General features: G+C 37.9%; 19 non-coding genes across 19 annotated transcripts; all 19 read left to right on the forward strand.

The window, feature by feature from the left end:
• The first annotated feature begins 5,358 nt into the window (after positions 1 to 5,358).
• trnav-cac (transfer RNA valine (anticodon CAC)) lies at positions 5,359 to 5,431 on the forward strand. The gene has a single exon. It is a non-coding gene; the product is annotated as a tRNA-Val (tRNA).
• A 767-nt stretch (positions 5,432 to 6,198) lies between these two features.
• On the forward strand, positions 6,199 to 6,271 carry trnav-cac (transfer RNA valine (anticodon CAC)). Its single transcript has one exon. It is a non-coding gene; the product is annotated as a tRNA-Val (tRNA).
• A 141-nt stretch (positions 6,272 to 6,412) lies between these two features.
• On the forward strand, positions 6,413 to 6,485 carry trnav-cac (transfer RNA valine (anticodon CAC)). The gene has a single exon. It is a non-coding gene; the product is annotated as a tRNA-Val (tRNA).
• Positions 6,486 to 6,825: 340 nt separating this feature from the next.
• Positions 6,826 to 6,898, forward strand: trnav-aac (transfer RNA valine (anticodon AAC)). Its single transcript has one exon. It is a non-coding gene; the product is annotated as a tRNA-Val (tRNA).
• A 752-nt stretch (positions 6,899 to 7,650) lies between these two features.
• trnav-aac (transfer RNA valine (anticodon AAC)) lies at positions 7,651 to 7,723 on the forward strand. The gene has a single exon. It is a non-coding gene; the product is annotated as a tRNA-Val (tRNA).
• Positions 7,724 to 7,864: 141 nt separating this feature from the next.
• Positions 7,865 to 7,937, forward strand: trnav-cac (transfer RNA valine (anticodon CAC)). The gene has a single exon. It is a non-coding gene; the product is annotated as a tRNA-Val (tRNA).
• A 1,563-nt stretch (positions 7,938 to 9,500) lies between these two features.
• Positions 9,501 to 9,573, forward strand: trnav-uac (transfer RNA valine (anticodon UAC)). Its single transcript has one exon. It is a non-coding gene; the product is annotated as a tRNA-Val (tRNA).
• Positions 9,574 to 9,715: 142 nt separating this feature from the next.
• On the forward strand, positions 9,716 to 9,788 carry trnav-aac (transfer RNA valine (anticodon AAC)). The gene has a single exon. It is a non-coding gene; the product is annotated as a tRNA-Val (tRNA).
• A 523-nt stretch (positions 9,789 to 10,311) lies between these two features.
• trnav-cac (transfer RNA valine (anticodon CAC)) lies at positions 10,312 to 10,384 on the forward strand. The gene has a single exon. It is a non-coding gene; the product is annotated as a tRNA-Val (tRNA).
• Positions 10,385 to 10,709: 325 nt separating this feature from the next.
• trnav-uac (transfer RNA valine (anticodon UAC)) lies at positions 10,710 to 10,782 on the forward strand. Its single transcript has one exon. It is a non-coding gene; the product is annotated as a tRNA-Val (tRNA).
• A 141-nt stretch (positions 10,783 to 10,923) lies between these two features.
• trnav-cac (transfer RNA valine (anticodon CAC)) lies at positions 10,924 to 10,996 on the forward strand. The gene has a single exon. It is a non-coding gene; the product is annotated as a tRNA-Val (tRNA).
• A 340-nt stretch (positions 10,997 to 11,336) lies between these two features.
• On the forward strand, positions 11,337 to 11,409 carry trnav-aac (transfer RNA valine (anticodon AAC)). Its single transcript has one exon. It is a non-coding gene; the product is annotated as a tRNA-Val (tRNA).
• Positions 11,410 to 11,550: 141 nt separating this feature from the next.
• On the forward strand, positions 11,551 to 11,623 carry trnav-cac (transfer RNA valine (anticodon CAC)). The gene has a single exon. It is a non-coding gene; the product is annotated as a tRNA-Val (tRNA).
• Positions 11,624 to 13,186: 1,563 nt separating this feature from the next.
• On the forward strand, positions 13,187 to 13,259 carry trnav-uac (transfer RNA valine (anticodon UAC)). Its single transcript has one exon. It is a non-coding gene; the product is annotated as a tRNA-Val (tRNA).
• A 142-nt stretch (positions 13,260 to 13,401) lies between these two features.
• Positions 13,402 to 13,474, forward strand: trnav-aac (transfer RNA valine (anticodon AAC)). Its single transcript has one exon. It is a non-coding gene; the product is annotated as a tRNA-Val (tRNA).
• A 523-nt stretch (positions 13,475 to 13,997) lies between these two features.
• Positions 13,998 to 14,070, forward strand: trnav-cac (transfer RNA valine (anticodon CAC)). Its single transcript has one exon. It is a non-coding gene; the product is annotated as a tRNA-Val (tRNA).
• Positions 14,071 to 14,395: 325 nt separating this feature from the next.
• Positions 14,396 to 14,468, forward strand: trnav-uac (transfer RNA valine (anticodon UAC)). The gene has a single exon. It is a non-coding gene; the product is annotated as a tRNA-Val (tRNA).
• A 141-nt stretch (positions 14,469 to 14,609) lies between these two features.
• On the forward strand, positions 14,610 to 14,682 carry trnav-cac (transfer RNA valine (anticodon CAC)). The gene has a single exon. It is a non-coding gene; the product is annotated as a tRNA-Val (tRNA).
• A 738-nt stretch (positions 14,683 to 15,420) lies between these two features.
• Positions 15,421 to 15,493, forward strand: trnav-uac (transfer RNA valine (anticodon UAC)). The gene has a single exon. It is a non-coding gene; the product is annotated as a tRNA-Val (tRNA).
• The last annotated feature ends 296 nt before the right edge of the window (positions 15,494 to 15,789 follow it).

The raw sequence follows: 15,789 nt of genomic DNA on the forward strand, positions 1-15,789 counted from the left end.
AAGGTCCCTAAACACCTACCCTGAGGAATTCCTGATTCTAACTGGATTATATTTGATAGGCTTTCATTAAAGAACACCCTCTGTGTTCTGTTAGACAAGCAAGTCTTAATCCACATTATAGCAGGAGGTGTAAAGCCATAACACATATGTTTTTCCAGCAGCAGACTATGATCAATAATGTCAAAAGCTGCACTGAAGTCTAACAAGACAGCCTCAACACCGCAGGTAGTGGTTCATGCACAAAATGTCCCTGACTTAGTATAACCAAGGTGGGGGTAGATAGGGAGATTAATTAAACATTGCCTTGGGTGTGGAATAGGCCAATTACACTATATATTAGATGTAAACCCCCTGGAGAAGTGGAAAAAGTTACTGGTAGAAATGTGGGTACAGCGCTATCACACGCCTGGATTTGGATTTGGAAGGGGATTTGGAAGGATTTGAAAGGATTTGAAAGGGGTTTGGAAGATTTGGAATGGGTGAAACACACTTAATTAACTTCTTATGGCTGCAGCCCGGCGTCGGTACACTTATGACAACAGCCACTTCATGTGCAGGGCGTGAAATTCAAAATATATATTTTTTTTAATATTTAACCTCTAACGAGCCTCTACCCCGGATCCGGGAGCACCACCCCCCACCCCCCCCCCCCACACACTGATTAGCATCGCTAGCATAGCGTCACAATTAAATAGTAGCATCTAAATATCATTAAATCACAAGTCCAAGACACCTAATGAAAGATACAGATCTTGTGAATAAAGCCACCATTTCAGATTTTTAAAATGTTTTACAGGGAAGACACAATATGTAAATCTATTAGCTAAACACGTTAGCAAAAATCACCATTTTTCTTTGTCCACCATTTTCTCTCAACACCAGTAGCTATCACCAATTCGGCTAAACTAAGATATTGATAGCCACTAACCAAGAAAAAACCTCATCAGATGACAGTCTGATAACATATTTATGGTATAGGATAGGTTTTGTTAGAAAAATGTGCATATTTCAGGTAGATGGCATAGTTTACAATTGCACCCACCGTCACAAATGGACTAGAACAAATACATAGAGCAACGTGTATTACCTAATTACTAATCATCAAACATTCGTAAAAATACACAGCATACACTAATCGAAAGACACAGATCCTGTGAATACAGACAATATTTCAGATTTTCTAAGTGTCTTACAGCGAAAACACAATAAATCGTTATATTAGCATACCACATACGCAAACGTTACCCGAGCACTGATTCTAGCCAAAGAGAGCGATATCGTATCATCGCCAAAATATATTAATTTTTTCACTAACCTTCTCAGAATTCTTCAGATGACACTCCTGTAACATCATATTACAACATACATATACAGTTTGTTCGAAAATGTGCATATGTAGCCACCAAAATCATGGTTAGACAATGACAAAAGTAGCACAGCTGGTCAGAAAATGTCGTGCACCATATTAGACAGTGATCTAGTCTTATACATAAATACTCATAAACTTGACTAAAAAATATAGGGTGGACAGCGATTGATAGACAATTTAATTCTTAATACAATCGCAGAATTACATTTTTTAAATTATCCTTACTGTTCAATACAGATTGCGCCAAGCAAAGCTGCATCTAACAAAATGGCAGAACGTGCGTTTGACATTTTTCTACAGAACAACGATTTATCATCTTAAATATTTCTTACTATGAGGCGATCTTCCATCAGATTCTTGGGCAATGAATCCTTTCTTGGGTCTAATCTTCTTTTGGTCGAAAGATGTCCACTTGTCCGTCGAAATGCTCACTAACGTACGACCGGGACCTCGAAACGTGCCCGGAGCTTCAAAGTCTATTACAAAGCAATGCCTCAAAATCGCACTAAACGGATATAAATTGCTATAAAACGGTTTAAATTAACTACATTATGATGTTTCTAACACCTATAACGAGTAAAAACATGACCGACGCTATATTACTGGCTAAACCAAGACTTGGAAAAAGGCCAGTCAGATATCCTTCTTGCGTTGAGCGCAGACTCCAAAGGAATCCTACTTCCGGTCTTTGGTCATTTATAGAGCCTGTGATTGCGCAATAGACTCCATTCAAATTGTCATCACTTACTGACATCTAGTGGAAGGCGTGGGCAGTGTTTGTATCTCATAGGATTAACAGAGACTTTAAAAACTGATCTGGAACCAGAGGCCAAGATGTCTAAATCTCACACACTGGGAGGAAAGGTGCTGTAGAATGAGTTCTGTTTCACTCAGAGACATAATTCAAACGACTATAGAAACTAGAGAGTGTTTTCTATCCAATAATAACAATAATATGCATATTGTACGAGCAAGAATTGAGTACTAGGCAGTTTAATCTGTAGAGTTAATTATGCTAATGCGAAATAGCACCCCCTATAGTTGCAAGAAGTTAACTTTCACACATTAACAAGTCCAAAACACCAGAAGAAAGGTACACATCTTGTGAATCAAGCCAACATGTCCGATTTTTAAAATGTTTTACAGGGAAGACACAATATGTAAATCTATTAGCTAACCACGTTAGCAAAAGACACCACTATTTTTACTCCATCCGTTTTTTACTACATCAGTAGCTATCACAAATTCGACCAAATAAAGATATAAATAGCCACTAACCAAGAAACAACCTCATCAGATGACAGTCTGATAACATATTTATTGTATAGCATATGTTTTGTTATAAAAATGTGCATATTTCAGGTATAAATCATAGTTTACATTGCAGCTACAGTCAGAAATTGCACCGAAAGCAGACAGAAAAATTACAGACACCAACGCCAAATAACTAAATACTCATCATAAAACATTTCTGAAAAATACATAGTGTTCAGCAATTGAAAGACAGGCATCTTGTGATTCCAGACAATATTTCCGATTTATCAAGTGTTTTACAGCGAAAACACAATATAGCGTTATATTAGCTTAGCACAATAGCAAACATAACAACAGCATTGATTCAAAGCAAAAATAGCTATAACGTATAAACCACCAAAATATATTAATTGTTTCACTAACCTTCTCAGAATTCTTCAGATGACAGTCCTGTAACATCATATTACAAAATGCATATAGAGTTTGTTCGAAAATGTGCATATTTAGCGGCACAAATTGTGCTTATACAATGAGAATTAGTGTCCATAACGTCAAGCAATCTGTCCGGCGCCATCTTGGAAAGCCACCTACTCTTATCGAAAACTATTCATAAGCTTGACTAAAAAAATACAGGTTGGACAGCAGTTGAAAGATAAATTAGTTCTTAATGCAATCGCCGAATTACATTTTTAAAATTGACCTTACTGCGCAATACATGCTGCGATAACACAATGCTTACACTGCAAGCAATGGCATTTCATGCATTTGACATATTTCAACAGAACAATGAATTATCAGCATAAAGACTGCTTACTATTAGCTGAGCTTCCATCAGAATCTTGGGCAAGGTGTCCTTTCTTCAAAACAATCATCTTTGGGTTGAAAGATGTCCTCTTGTCCGGTCGAATTAGCCGCTAAACGTTAGCCGCCAACTGGAGTGGTGTCCAACTCGTGAAAGCGCATGGCAAAGAAATCCCAGAAAATCGCAATAAACTGCTATAAACTGCTATAAGTCGGTTTAAATTAACTACCTTATGATGTCTTTAACACCTATAACGAATAAAAATATGACCGGAGATATAGAAATACTAAAACGAAAACGTTTGCAAGACGCCATTCTGATGTCTTCATGCGTCAAGCGCACTGTTGAAAAGAACGGTACTTCCTGTTCCACGGTCTAATATAAGGTCCCAGATTGCGCAATCGACTCCATTCAAAGTCTCACCGCTTACTGACATCTAGAGGAAGGCGTATGCAGTGCATGTACCCTCATAGCTTGCATGGGGACTTATAAACTGACCTTAGAACAGGGACCTGGATTTATGAAATCTCACTCACTGACAGGAAAAGTGCTGCAGAATGAGTTCTGTTTCACTCAGAGAAATAATTCAAACGGTTTTAGAAACTATAGAGTGTTTTCTATCCAATAGTAATAATAATATGCATATTGTACGAGCAAGAATTGAGTACGAGGCCTTTTTGAAATGGGCACCTTTTATCTGGCTACTCAATACTGCCCCTTGAGCCCAAAGAGGTTATTAACATGCGAAAAGTCCCCGGTTCGAAACCGGGTGGAAACAGTGCTCTTTGACACATTCAGTCAGAACTGTATTTATAACAAAGAATAGTTGCATTCATAAATGCCTTTATTTGGAAATTCAAATACATGCAGTGAATATCAGTAAAATGTGGTTTAGTCCTTGCAGAAATCACATGCAGCAGTTTCTGTAGTGTAGTAGTTATCACATTCAAATCAAACGTGAAAGGTCCCCGGTTCGAAACCGGGCAGAAACAGTGCTCTTTGACACATTCAGTAAGAACTGTATTTATAACAGAGAATAATAATATTTTGGAAATTCAAATACATGCAGTGAATATCAGTAAAATTTGGTTTAGTCCTTGCAAAAATCACATGCAGCAGTTTCTGTAGTGTAGTGGCTATCACATTCGCTTAAAACGCGAAAGGTCCCCGGGTGGAAACAGTGCTCTTTGACACATTCAGTCAGAACTGTTTTTATAACAGAGAATAGTTGCTTTCATAAATGCCTTTTTTTGGAAATTCAAATACATGCAGTGAATATCAGTAAAATTTGGTTTAGTCCTTGCAGAAATCACATGCAGCAGTTTCTGTAGTGTAATGGATATCACGTTCGCTTAACACGCGGAAGGTCCCCGGTTCGTAACCGGGTGGAGACAGTGCTCTTTGACACATTCAGAAAGAACTGTATTTATAACAGAGAATAATAATATTTCGGAAATTCAAATACATGCAGTGAATATCAGTAAAATGTGGTTTAGTCCTTGCAGAAATCACATGCAGCAGTTTCTGTAGTGTAGTAGTTATCACATTCGAATCACACGTGAAAGGTCCCCGGTTCGAAACCGGGCAGAAACAGTGCTCTTTGACACGTTCAGTAAGAACTGTATTTATAACAGAGAATAATAATATTTTGGAAATTCAAATACATGCAGTGAATATCAGTAAAATTTGGTTTAGTCCTTGCAAAAATCACATGCAGCGGTTTCTGTAGTGTAGTGGTTATCACGTTTGCATCACACGCGAAAGGTCCCCGGTTCGAAACTGGGTGGAAACAGTGCTCTTTGACACATTCAGTAAGAACTGTATTTATAACAGAGAATAGTTGCTTTCAAAAATGCCGTAATTTGGAAATTCAAATACATGCAGTGAATATCAGTAAAATTTGGTTTAGTCCTTGCAAAAACCACATGCAGCAGTTTCTGTAGTGGAGTAGTTATCACATTCGCATCACACGCGAAAGGTCCCCGGTTCGAAACCGGGCGGAAACAGTACTCTTTGACACGTTCAGTCAGAACTCTATTTATAACAAAGAATAGTTGCATTCATAAATGCCTTTTTTTGGAAATTCAAATACATGCAGTGAATATCAGTAAAATTTGGTTTAGTCCTTGCAAAAATCACATGCAGCAGTTTCTGTAGTGTAGTGGCTATCACGTTTGCTTAACACGCGGAAGGTCCCCGGTTCGAAACCGGGTGGATACAGTGCTCTTTGACACATCCAGTAAGAACTGTATTTATAACAGAGAATAGTTGCATTCACTAATGCCTTTTTTTTGAAATTTAAATACATGCAGTGAATATCAGTAAAATTTTGTTTAGTCCTTGCAAAAATCACATGCAGCAGTTTATGTAGTGTAGTGGCTATCAAGTTCGCTTAACACGCGGAAGGTCCCCGGTTCGAAACCGGGTGGATACAGTGCTCTTTGACACATCCAGTAAGAACTGTATATATAACAGAGAATAGTTGCTTTCATAAATGCCTTCTTTTGCAGTGAATATCAGTAAAATGTGGTTTAGTCCTTGCAGAAATCACATGCAGCAGTTTCAGTAGTGTAGTGGTTATCACGTTTGCATCACACGCGAAAGGTCCCCGGTTCGAAACTGGGTGGAAACAGTGCTCTTTGACACATTCAGTAAGAACTGTATTTATAACAGAGAATAGTTGCTTTCAAAAATGCCGTAATTTGGAAATTCAAATACATGCAGTGAATATCAGTAAAATTTGGTTTAGTCCTTGCAAAAACCACATGCAGCAGTTTCTGTAGTGGAGTAGTTATCACATTCGCATCACACGCGAAAGGTCCCCGGTTCGAAACCGGGCGGAAACAGTACTCTTTGACACGTTCAGTCAGAACTGCATTTATAACAAAGAATAGTTGCATTCATAAATGCCTTTTTTTGGAAATTCAAATACATGCAGTGAATATCAGTAAAATTTGGTTTAGTCCTTGCAAAAATCACATGCAGCAGTTTCTGTAGTGTAGTGGTTATCACGTTTGCTTCACACCCGAAAGGTCCCTGGTTCGAAACCGGGTGGAAACAGTGCTCTTTGACACATTCAGTAAGAACTGTATTTCTAACAGAGAATAGTTCCTTTCATAAATGCCGTAATTTGGAAATTCAAATACATGCAGTGAATAGCAGTAAAATTTGGTTTAGCCTTTGCAAAAACCACATGCAGCAGTTTCTGTAGTGTAGTAGTTATCACATTCGAATCACACGTGAAAGGTCCCCGGTTTGAAACCGGGCAGAAACAGTGCTCTTTGACACCTTCAGTAAGAACTGTATTTATAACAGAGAATAATAATATTTTGGAAATTCAAATACATGCAGTGAATATCAGTAAAATTTTGTTTAGTCCCTGCAAAAATCACATGTAGCGGTTTCTGTAGTGTAGTGGCTATCACGTTCGCTTAACACGCGAAAGGCCCCCGGTTCGAAACCGGGTGGAGACAGTGCTCTTTGACACATTACGAAAGAACTGTATTTTTAACAGAGAATAGTTGCATTCATAAATGCCTTTTTTTGGAAATTTAAATACATGTTGTGAATATCAGTGAAATCTGGTTTAGTCTTTGCAAAAATCACATGCAGCAGTTTCTTTAGTGTAGTGGCTATCACGTTCGCTTTACACGCGGAAGGTCCCCGGTTCGAAACCGGGTGGATACAGTGCTCTTTGACACATTCAGTAAGAACTGTATTTATTACAGAGAATAGTTGCTTTCATAAATGCCTTCTTTTGCAGAGAATATCAGTAAAATGTGGTTTAGTCCTTGCAGAAATCACATGCAGCAGTTTCTGTAGTGTAGCAGTTATCACATTCGAATCACACGTGAAAGGTCCCCGGTTTGAAAACGTGTGGAAACAGTGCTCTTTGACACATTCAGTAAGAACTGTATTTATAACAGAGAATAATAATATTTTGGAAATTCAAATACATGCAGTGAACATCAGTAAAATTTGGTTTAGTCCTTGCAAAAATCACATGCAGAGGTTTCTGTAGTGTAGTGGTTATCACGTTCGCATCACACGCGAAAGGTCCCCGGTTTGAAAACGTGTGGAAACAGTGCTCTTTGACACATTCAGTAAGAGCTGTATTTATAACAGAGAATAGTTGCTTTCATAAATGCCGTAATTTGGAAATTCAAATACATGCAGTGAATATCAGTAAAATTTGGTTTAGCCTTTAAAAAAACCACATGCAGAGGTTTCTGTAGTGTAGTGGCTATCACGTTCGCTTAACACGCGAAAGGCCCCCGGTTCGAAACCGGGTGGAGACAGTGCTCTTTGACACATTACGAAAGAACTGTATTTATAACAGAGAATAGTTGCATTCATAAATGCCTTTTTTTGGAAATTTAAATACATGCTGTGAATATCAGTAAAATTTGGGTTAGTCCTTGCAAAAACCACATGCAGCAGTTTCTGTAGTGTAGTAGTTATCACATTCGCATCACACGCGAAAGGTCCCCGGTTCGAAACCGGGTGGAAACAGTGCTCTTTGACACATTCAGTAAGAACTGTATTTATAACAGAGAATAATAATATTTCGGAAATTCAAATACATGTAGTGAATATCAGTAAAATTTGGTTTAGTCCTTGCAAAAATCACAAGCAGCAGTTTCTGTAGTGTAGTGGCTATCACGTTCGCTTAACACCCGGAATATCCCTGGTTCGAAACCGGGTGGATACAGTGCTCTTTGACACATTCAGTAGGAACTGTTTTTATAACAGAGAATAGTTGCTTTCATAAATACCGTAATTTGGATATTCAAATACATGCAGTGAATATCAGTAAAATTTGGTTTAGTCCTTGCAAAAACCACATGCAGCAGTTTCTGTAGTGTAGTAGTTATCACGTTCTCATCACACGCGGAAGGTCCCCGGTTCGAAACCTGGTGGATACAGTGCTCTTTGACACATCCAGTAAGAACTGTATTTATTACAGAGAATAGTTGCTTTCATAAATGCCTTCTTTTGCAGAGAATATCAGTAAAATGTGGTTTAGTCCTTGCAAAAATCACATGCAGAGGTTTCTGTAGTGTAGTGGTTGTCACGTTCGCATCACACGCGAATGGTCCCCGGTTCTAAACTGGGTGGAAACAGTGCTCTTTGACACATTCAGTAAGAACTGTATTTATAACAGAGAATAATAATATTTCGGAAATTCAAATACATGCAGTGAATATCAGTAAAATTTAGTTTAGTCCTTGCAAAAATCACATGCAGCAGTTTCTGTAGTGTAGTGGCTATAACATTCGCTTAAAATGTGAAAGGTCCCCTGTTCGAAACCGGGTGGAAACACAGCTCTTTGACACATTCTGTCAGAACTATATTTATAACAGAGAATAGTTGCATTCATGAATGCCTTTTTTTGGAAATTCAAATACATGCAGTGAATATCAGTAAAATGTGGTTTAGTCCTTGCAGAAATCACATGCAGCAGTTTCTGTAGTGTAGTAGTTATCACATTCGAATCACACGTGAAAGGTCCCCGGTTTGAAACCGGGTGGAAACAGTGCTCTTTGACACATCCAGTAAGAACTGTATTTATAACAGAGAATAGTTGCTTTCATAAATGCCGTGATTTGGAAATTCAAATACATGCAGTGAATATCAGTAAAATTTGGTTTAGTCCTTGCAAAAATCACATGCAGCGGTTTCTGTAATGTAGTAGTTATCACATTCGCATCACACTTGAAAAGTTCCCGTTTCGAAACCGGGAGGAAACAGTGCTCTTTGACACATTCAGTAAGAACTGTATTTATAACAGAGAATAATAATATTTTGGAGATTCAAATACATGCAGTGAATATCAGTAAAATTTGGTTTAGTCCTTGCAAAAATCACATGCAGTAGTGTCTGTAGTGTAGTGGTTGTCACGTTTGCTTCACACTTGAAAGGTCCCCGGTTCGAAACCGGGTGGAAACAGTGCTCTTTCACACATTCAGTAAGAACTGTATTTATAACAGAGAATAATTATATTTTGGAAATTCAAATACATGCAGTGAATATCAGTAAACTTTGGATTAGTCCTTGCAAAAAACACATGCAGAAGTTTCTGTAGTGTAGTGGTTATCACATTTGCTTTACACGCGAAAGGTCCTCGGTTCAAAACCGGGCGGAAACAGTGCTCTTCGAGAACATCCAGTAAGAACTGTATTTTTAAAAGAGAATATTTGCTTTCATAAATGCCTTTTTTTAGAAATTCAATTACATGCAGTGAATATCAGTAAAATTTGGTTTAGTCCTTGCAAAAATCACATGCAGCAGATTCTTTAGTGTAGTGGCTATCACGTTCGCTTAACACGCGAAAGGTCCCCGGTTCGAAACCGGGCGGAAACAGTGCTCTTTGACACATTCAGTAAGAACTGTATTTATAACAGAGAATAATAATATTTTGGAAATTCAAATACATGCAGTGAATATCAGTAAACTTTGGTTTAGTCCTTGCAAAAATAACATGCAGCAGTTTCTGTAGTGTAGTGGTTATCACGTTCGATTTACATGTGAAAGGTCCCCGGTTCGAAACCGGGTGGATACAGTGCTCTTTGACACATCCAGTAAGAACTGTATTTATAACAGAGAATTGTTGCTTTCAGAAATGCCTTCTTTTGCAGTGAATATCAGAAAAATGTGGTTTAGTCCTTAGGGAAATCACATGCAGCAGTTTCTGTAGTGTAGTAGTTATCACATTCGAATCACACGTGAAAGGTCCCCGGTTTGAAACCGGGCAGAAACAGTGCTCTTTGACACATTCAGTAAGAACTGTATTTATAACAGAGAATAATACAATTTTGGAAATTCAAATACATGCATTGAATATCAGTAAAATTTTGTTTAGTCCTTGCAAAAATCCCATGCAGTAGTTTCTGTAGTGTAGTGGTTATCACGTTTGCTTCACACGTGAAAGGTCCCCGGTTCGAAACCGGGTGGAAACAATGCTCTTTGACACATTCAGTAAGAACTGTATTTATAACAGAGAATAATAATATTGTGGAAATTCAAATACATGCAGTGAATAGCATTAAAATTTGGTTTAGCCCTTGCAAAAATCACACGCAGCAGTTTTTGTAGTGTAGTGGCTATCACGTTCGCTTAATACGCGGAAGCTCACCGTTTCCAAACCGGGCAGAAACAGTGGTCTTTGACACATTCAGTAAAAACTGTATTTATAACAGATAATAATAATATTTTGGAAATTCAAATACATGCAGTGAATATCAGTAAACTTTGGATTAGTCCTTGCAAAAAACACATGCAGCAGTTTCTGTAGTGTAGTGGTTATCACATTCGCTTTACACGTGAAAAGTCCTCGGTTCGAAACCGGGCGGAAACAGTGCTCTTCGACACATCCAGTAAGAACTGTATTTTTAACAGAGAATAGTTGCTTTCATAAATGCCTTTTTTTGGAAATTCAAATACATGCAGTGAATATCAGTAAAATTTGGTTTAGTCCTTGCAAAAATCACATGCAGCAGTTTCTGTAGTGTAGTGGTTATCACGGTCGCTTCACACGCGAAAGGTCCCAGGTTCGAAACCGGGTGGAAACAATGCTCTTTGACACATTCAGTAAGAACTGTATTTATAACAGAGAATAATAATATTTTGGAAATTCAAATACATGCAGTGAATATCAGTAAAATTTGGTTTAGTCCTTGCAAAAATCACATGCAGTGGTTTCTGTAGTGTAGTGGTTATCACGTTCGCATCACACGCGAAAGGTCCCCGGTTTGAAAACGTGTGGAAACAGTGCTCTTTGACACATTCAGTAAGAGCTGTATTTATAACAGAGAATAGTTGCTTTCATAAATGCCGTAATTTGGAAATTCAAATACATGCAGTGAATATCAGTAAAATTTGGTTTAGCCTTTAAAAAAACCACATGCAGAGGTTTCTGTAGTGTAGTGGCTATCACGTTCGCTTAACACGCGAAAGGCCCCCGGTTCGAAACCGGGTGGAGACAGTGCTCTTTGACACATTACGAAAGAACTGTATTTATAACAGAGAATAGTTGCATTCATAAATGCCTTTTTTTGGAAATTTAAATACATGCTGTGAATATCAGTAAAATTTGGGTTAGTCCTTGCAAAAACCACATGCAGCAGTTTCTGTAGTGTAGTAGTTATCACATTCGCATCACACGCGAAAGGTCCCCGGTTCGAAACCGGGTGGAAACAGTGCTCTTTGACACATTCAGTAAGAACTGTATTTATAACAGAGAATAATAATATTTCGGAAATTCAAATACATGTAGTGAATATCAGTAAAATTTGGTTTAGTCCTTGCAAAAATCACAAGCAGCAGTTTCTGTAGTGTAGTGGCTATCACGTTCGCTTAACACCCGGAATATCCCCGGTTCGAAACCGGGTGGATACAGTGCTCTTTGACACATTCAGTAGGAACTGTTTTTATAACAGAGAATAGTTGCTTTCATAAATACCGTAATTTGGATATTCAAATACATGCAGTGAATATCAGTAAAATTTGGTTTAGTCCTTGCAAAAACCACATGCAGCAGTTTCTGTAGTGTAGTAGTTATCACGTTCTCATCACACGCGGAAGGTCCCCGGTTCGAAACCTGGTGGATACAGTGCTCTTTGACACATCCAGTAAGAACTGTATTTATTACAGAGAATAGTTGCTTTCATAAATGCCTTCTTTTGCAGAGAATATCAGTAAAATGTGGTTTAGTCCTTGCAAAAATCACATGCAGAGGTTTCTGTAGTGTAGTGGTTGTCACGTTCGCATCACACGCGAATGGTCCCCGGTTCTAAACTGGGTGGAAACAGTGCTCTTTGACACATTCAGTAAGAACTGTATTTATAACAGAGAATAATAATATTTCGGAAATTCAAATACATGCAGTGAATATCAGTAAAATTTAGTTTAGTCCTTGCAAAAATCACATGCAGCAGTTTCTGTAGTGTAGTGGCTATAACATTCGCTTAAAATGTGAAAGGTCCCCTGTTCGAAACCGGGTGGAAACACAGCTCTTTGACACATTCTGTCAGAACTATATTTATAACAGAGAATAGTTGCATTCATGAATGCCTTTTTTTGGAAATTCAAATACATGCAGTGAATATCAGTAAAATTTGGTTTAGTCCTTGCAGAAATCACATGCAGCAGTTTCTGTAGTGTAGTAGTTATCACATTCGAATCACACGTGAAAGGTCCCCGGTTTGAAACCGGGTGGAAACAGTGCTCTTTGACACATCCAGTAAGAACTGTATTTATAACAGAGAATAGTTGCTTTCATAAATGCCGTGATTTGGAAATTCAAATACATGCAGTGAATATCAGTAAAATTTGGTTTAGTCCTTGCAAAAATCACATGCAGCGGTTTCTGTAATGTAGTAGTTATCACATTCGCATCACACTTGAAAAGTTCCCGTTTCGAAACCGGGAGGAAACAGTGCTCTTTGACACATTCAGTAAGAACTGTATTTATAACAGAGAATAATAATATTTTGGAGATTCAAATACATGCAGTGAATATCAGTAAAATTTGGTTTAGTCCTTGCAAAAATCACATGCAGTAGTGTCTGTAGTGTAGTGGTTGTCACGTTTGCTTCACACTTGAAAGGTCCCCGGTTCGAAACCGGGTGGAAACAGTGCTCTTTGACACATTCAGTAAGAACTGTATTTATAACAGAGAATAATTATATTTTGGAAATTCAAATACATGCAGTGAATATCAGTAAACTTTGGATTAGTCCTTGCAAAAAACACATGCAGAAGTTTCTGTAGTGTAGTGGTTATCACATTTGCTTTACACGCGAAAGGTCCTCGGTTCAAAACCGGGCGGAAACAGTGCTCTTCGAGAACATCCAGTAAGAACTGTATTTTTAAAAGAGAATATTTGCTTTCATAAATGCCTTTTTTTAGAAATTCAATTACATGCAGTGAATATCAGTAAAATTTGGTTTAGTCCTTGCAAAAATCACATGCAGCAGATTCTTTAGTGTAGTGGCTATCACGTTCGCTTAACACGCGAAAGGTCCCCGGTTCGAAACCGGGCGGAAACAGTGCTCTTTGACACATTCAGTAAGAACTGTATTTATAACAGAGAATAATAATATTTTGGAAATTCAAATACATGCAGTGAATATCAGTAAACTTTGGTTTAGTCCTTGCAAAAATAACATGCAGCAGTTTCTGTAGTGTAGTGGTTATCACGTTCGATTTACATGTGAAAGGTCCCCGGTTCGAAACCGGGTGGATACAGTGCTCTTTGACACATCCAGTAAGAACTGTATTTATAACAGAGAATTGTTGCTTTCAGAAATGCCTTCTTTTGCAGTGAATATCAGAAAAATGTGGTTTAGTCCTTAGGGAAATCACATGCAGCAGTTTCTGTAGTGTAGTAGTTATCACATTCGAATCACACGTGAAAGGTCCCCGGTTTGAAACCGGGCAGAAACAGTGCTCTTTGACACATTCAGTAAGAACTGTATTTATAACAGAGAATAATACAATTTTGGAAATTCAAATACATGCATTGAATATCAGTAAAATTTTGTTTAGTCCTTGCAAAAATCCCATGCAGTAGTTTCTGTAGTGTAGTGGTTATCACGTTTGCTTCACACGTGAAAGGTCCCCGGTTCGAAACCGGGTGGAAACAATGCTCTTTGACACATTCAGTAAGAACTGTATTTATAACAGAGAATAATAATATTGTGGAAATTCAAATACATGCAGTGAATAGCATTAAAATTTGGTTTAGCCCTTGCAAAAATCACACGCAGCAGTTTTTGTAGTGTAGTGGCTATCACGTTCGCTTAATACGCGGAAGCTCACCGTTTCCAAACCGGGCAGAAACAGTGGTCTTTGACACATTCAGTAAAAACTGTATTTATAACAGATAATAATAATATTTTGGAAATTCAAATACATGCAGTGAATATCAGTAAACTTTGGATTAGTCCTTGCAAAAAACACATGCAGCAGTTTCTGTAGTGTAGTGGTTATCACATTCGCTTTACACGTGAAAAGTCCTCGGTTCGAAACCGGGCGGAAACAGTGCTCTTCGACACATCCAGTAAGAACTGTATTTTTAACAGAGAATAGTTGCTTTCATAAATGCCTTTTTTTGGAAATTCAAATACATGCAGTGAATATCAGTAAAATTTGGTTTAGTCCTTGCAAAAATCACATGCAGTAGTTTCTGTAGTGTAGTGGTTATCACGGTCGCTTCACACGCGAAAGGTCCCAGGTTCGAAACCGGGTGGAAACAATGCTCTTTGACACATTCAGTAAGAACTGTATTTATAACAGAGAATAATAATATTTTGGAAATTCAAATACATGCAGTGAATATCAGTAAAATTTGGTTTAGTCCTTGCAAAAATCACATGCAGTGGTTTCTGTAGTGTAGTGGTTATCACGTTCTCATCACACGCGAAAGGTCCCCGGTTTGAAACCGGGTGGAAACAGTGCTCTTTGACACATTCAGTAAGAACTGTATTTATAACAGAGAATACTTGCTTTCATAAATGCCGTAATTTGGAAATTCAAATACATGCAGTGAATATCAGTAAAATTTGGTTTAGTCCTTGCAAAAATCACAGGCAGCGGTTTCTGTAGTGTAGTGGTTATCACGTTCTCATCACACGCGAAAGGTCCCCGTTTCGAAACCGGGCGGAAACAGTGCTCTTTGACACATTCATTAAGAACTGTATTTATAACAGAGAATAATAATATTGTGGAAATTCAAATACATGCAGTGAATAGCATTAAAATTTGGTTTAGCCCTTGCAAAAATCACATGCAGCAGTTTTTGTAGTGTAGTGGCCATCACGTTCGCTTAATACGCGGAAGGTCACCGTTTCGAAACCGGGCAGAAACAGTGCTCTTTGACACATTCAGTAAGAACTGTATTTATAACAGAGCATAATAATATTTTGGAAATTCAAATACATGCAGTGAATATCAGTAAACTTTGGATTAGTCCTTGCAAAAAACACATGCAGAAGTTTCTGTAGTGTAGTGGTTATCACATTTGCTTTACACGCGAAAGGTCCTCGGTTCGAAACCGGGCGGAAACAGTGCTCTTCGAGAACATCCAGTAAGAACTGTATTTTTAAAACAGAATAGTTGCTTTCATAAATGCCTTTTTTTAGAAATTCAATTACATGCAGTGAATATCAGTAAAATTTGGTTTAGTCCTTGCAAAATTCACATGCGGCGGTTTCTGTAGTGTCGTGGTTATCACGTTCGCATCACACGCGAAAGGTCCCCGTTTCGAAACCGGGCGGAAACATTGCTCTTTGACACATTAATTAAGAACTGTATTTATAACAGAGAATAATTATATTTTGGACATTCAAATACATGCAGTGAA

This window comes from Salvelinus fontinalis, chromosome 37 (genome assembly GCF_029448725.1).
Source record: "Salvelinus fontinalis isolate EN_2023a chromosome 37, ASM2944872v1, whole genome shotgun sequence".
Classification (NCBI taxonomy): Eukaryota; Metazoa; Chordata; class Actinopteri; order Salmoniformes; family Salmonidae; genus Salvelinus; species Salvelinus fontinalis.